General features: G+C 44.0%; 1 pseudogene; it reads left to right on the top strand.

Moving 5' to 3' along the window:
• Positions 1911 to 2182, top strand: Gm18658 (predicted gene, 18658; annotated as a pseudogene).

The raw sequence follows: 4307 nt of genomic DNA, 5'->3' as shown, positions 1-4307 counted from the left end.
GACCGGGTCTGACCAGGTGAGACTGTGGACTACAGAAGCTAATGGATTCTGGGACAGGTGGAAGCCAGACAGCTTCTGGGGCAGGCCCCTTTTTGAGCTAAAGACATCTGGGTGGGCACCTTCCTGCCAGAGGAGAGGTGTTCACCCGGCCTTGGAGGGCTTCGCCTGAGCACCTGGGGGAGCCATCTCTGGTCCAGGATCATTCAAAGAATAGACAGTGTAAGTGAGAGTGCCAACTACAGAAGCTACACAGCTTCTGGGATAGGCCCTGTTTCGGGACTTAACCTTCTGCCAGGAGGCAAGTCCAAATACCAGATATCTGTGTACCTTCCCTGTAAGAGGAGAGCTTGCCTGCAGAGAATACTCTGACAACTGAAACTCAGGAGAGATCTAGTCTCCCAGGTCTGCTGATAGAGGCTAACAGAATCATAGGAGGAACAAGCTCTAACCAGAGACAGCTATAACAACTAAATCCAGAGATTACCAGATGGCTAAAAGCAAACATAGAATCTTACTAACAGAAACCAAGACCACTCACCATCATCAGAACCCAGCACTCCCACCTCAGCCTGTCCTGGATACCTCAACACACCAGAAAAGCTAGACCCAGATTTTAAAACATATCTCATGATGATGGTAGAGGACATCAAGAAGGACTTTAATAAATCACTTAAAGAAATACAGAACCCTGCTAAAGAGGTACAAATCCTTAAAGAAAAACAGGAAAACACAACCAAACAGGTAGAAGACCTTAAAGAAAAACAGGAAAACATGGCCAAACATGTTATATAATTGAACAAAACCATACAAGACCTAAAAAGGGAAGCAGACACAATAAAGAAAACCCAAAGTGAGGCAAAGCTGGAGATAGAAACCATAGGAAAGAAATCTGGAACCATCGATGCAAGGATCAGCAACAGAATACAAGAGATAGACGTCACGCCCACCTCCTCCAGCAAGGAAAATGCAACACGGTCAGATTCTTCTCAACAGCTTTATTGCAAGAAAGCCTCGATGCTACGGGAATCCTGGGAACCCAGGGTGGACTGCTTATATACACTCTAGCACTGGGGAGGGCTATGTGTCCTCCTGGGATTGGTCAGTCTGCCGGCACCTTAATTTGCATGCACCCGCTTGGGAAGGGTTGGTGCCAGATTCGGGCTAGTGCCTGTGCAGTGGTGTTGTTTACAGCAATGGTGTACCGGAGACCAGGGGCCATCTTTTAGGTGCCAGCTGCCTACATCTCCTTCTCTTCTGTTTAATAATATGATGCTGACTAGGTCTGGGTAAGTCTGTCCATCGGCCACAGCTCCTCTCTTAGGTTGATCCTTTCATGTCATAGCCTTACCTGTCCTAGGGTTACCCTATCACCTCCAGGCCCCGTGTCTTAGGTTGGTTCGTGCATAAGGAAAGTTGCCTGTCACTGGATACCGTGGATCTGTGTGACTACAACTGCCAGACGACCTAGGGCGAACTCTTAATTTTTTAAAGAGGCCAGCCAAACATTGGGAGATGCACCATCTTTAATCGCTATCAATGCTTGGTACACCACTGCCTTATACTGAGCCTGCTCCCGTTTGAGTCGACACAATAGCCAGATACAAGAGACACAACCCAGGAGGACCACTGCCCGCCAGGCCAACATTCCTGCCCATTCCTTAAAAAATGAGAAGGCATTGGTGACCCAGGAGGTAAAGTTCCCCAAGGTGACAGGGTCCAGTCAAGTGCTGTTGAATTTGACAATCTGGAGGAGCAGCTTTCTGGACAACTGCTCTGCTTTAGCCGACCAATTTCCTTTAAGGTACTCAGATAAGAAGTGACTCTGTTCAAGAGACTGAGAGAAATCAGCTTGTACAACTTTATACAATTCTTCAATCTGTTCTTAAACTAAGTCTATTAAATAAGAGAGAGTCCCATCTGCTTTGATATGACTGAGGAGGCATACATGACAAAATGTGGCCACAGCTTTTGCTACAAGTGTATTCATCAGAGTTTGGAGGACAATAATAGATGTCCCAAGTGTAATTATGGTGTGGACAATATTGACCATCTCTATCCTAATTTCTTGGTGAATGAACTCATTCTGAAACAGAAGCAAAGATTTGAGGAAAAGAGGTTCAAATTGGACCACTCAGTGAGTAGCACCAATGGGCATAGGTGGCAAACATTTCAAAATCTACTATAGGCACAAAGGTGCGAAGTTTCACAACCACAGCAGTATACCCTACCAACACTCTGCTAAAAAACATGTCCTTCCGGAAGTATTACAATCTATATCTCTGTCGGGGGGAGCAATTTTTGTGTCAGCATCTCTGGTACCCAAATCCGGTGTTCTTGACCCTGTGGAAAAGCACAAACAGCTCCCCTGGATCTCGAAATAACGGGATCTGGGCCATACCATTTTCCAGTTAGGATATCTTTCCATTTGACATCCTGTTTAAGGATAGGCGAGGTCATGGCATGCCTATCTGCAGCCGAACGACCATGTTCGTCCAGAATTTAAAAATTTAAAGTAAAGAGGGCTAAAGGTAATTGTTCTTTGGGTGGCCGGCCATCGGCGATTCGCCCTTTTTGTTTTTGTAAGAGTTCTTTTAAGGATGATGTCCTCTTTCTATAATGCCTTGGCTCTGTGGATTGTAGGGAAGACCAATAGAGTGACTAACCTGCATTATTTAGCAAAAGGTTTGGAATGATTTTTACATATATTCGGGGCCATTATCAGTTCTTAAACTATCTGGCCTTCCCCAAGCTGCCCAGGCTTCTAGTCAATGGCCAACCACATTGCGGGATTTCTCACTGGACATGGGGGAGGAAAAAATGACACCTGAACAGGTGTCAATTGAAACATGAACATATTTTAATCTTCCAAATGCTGAGACATGAGTAACATCCATTTGCCACAGTTTTAAAGGAATCATCAATTCACGAGGGTCAATACCAACATGAGGAGGGTGGTGAAATTGTACACACTGTGGGCATTGTAACACCACATCTCATGCTGAGGCTCGAGAGATATCAAATTTCTGCTGAAATATGGCAGCAGGAACATGATACAATTGATGAAAATCTTTTGCAAGCTCCAGTGGAGTGGCATGAAAAGTAAATTCCATGCACGTGCTAGCATCCACTAAGGCATTTCTTTCAGCCATAGGGCCTGGCAAGGTAGAGTGAGCTCGAATATGTTGAATAAGAATTTATGTGTTCTTTTCCAAATCAATTTTTGTAACTCTAATAAGATGGTGCACACAGGTCTGGTGGGTCTAATGGGTCCTGCAATTTCTAATGCACCCACTGCATTTACTACATAAGCCGAATCAGAGACTAGATTAAAAGATTCCTTAAAAGCTTTGAATACTTCCAACACAATTTTACATTCAGTAAGTTGCGGGGTGCCAGGATTGTATTGAAAAAGAACAGATTTTTTAAAAATAACTACACAGGCACCAACACCTGTTTTAGAACCATCTGTATAAATATCCGATGCAACCGATATGGGTTTAGGTGCTTTGACTTTGGGAAAAATCACTGGATGTTCACTAAAAAATTGTAGCGAAGGATCTTTGGGATAATGATTATCTAATTCCCCATCAAAACTACAGCGCAATAGGGCCCAATTATCTATTAAAGAACTTAGGATCTGTATTTGATTAGCATTATAAGGTGTAATGATTTTCTGAGGGGGTGCTCCAAATTGTTGAATACACGATTTAATGCCCAAAATTGCTAACTGAGCTACAGCAATGGGATAATATTCAAGGGTTTTATTGGGAGACACATGAGGATAAATCCACAATAGATGACCTGACTGCCACAACACTCCTGTTGGTTGATGGAATGTCTTCAAAACACATAGGAGGATGTCCTCTCCTTCTCTCCATCTATATAGCTTGGCCTTTTCTAAACACCTTTCTACCTTTTCTAATGCTACTCGGGCCTCAGGGGTGAAATTTGTTTGATCTAAAACAAAACGTCCTAAACCCAGAAGCATGTCTGCATCCCAATGTCTCTGAGGATCTTGTCCTGTGGCTAAATTTGCTGCTGCCTGACTGTTTGCATATTCATAGGAAAAGGACTTCCAGTGGGCGGCAAACAAGCCCGAGTAATATTATTCCAGTCCCTCAGGGTGAGGCAATATCTAGCAAATGCCTGGACCTGTGCAACTACAAAAGTTGCACTCACCCTGTAGGTACGGACTGACTCAGCCAGGTGCTTAATAGTTTTAAAATCTATTGGCTCATGATACTGTCATCCCTGGACATCTAACAAGACAGGGAAAGTCAGTCCAACTTCCTTCCAAACCTCTGGGC

This window comes from Mus musculus, chromosome 3 (assembly GCF_000001635.26).
Source record: "Mus musculus strain C57BL/6J chromosome 3, GRCm38.p6 C57BL/6J".
Lineage (NCBI taxonomy): Eukaryota > Metazoa > Chordata > Mammalia > Rodentia > Muridae > Mus > Mus musculus.
This window is presented reverse-complemented; position numbering and strand designations above follow the sequence as displayed.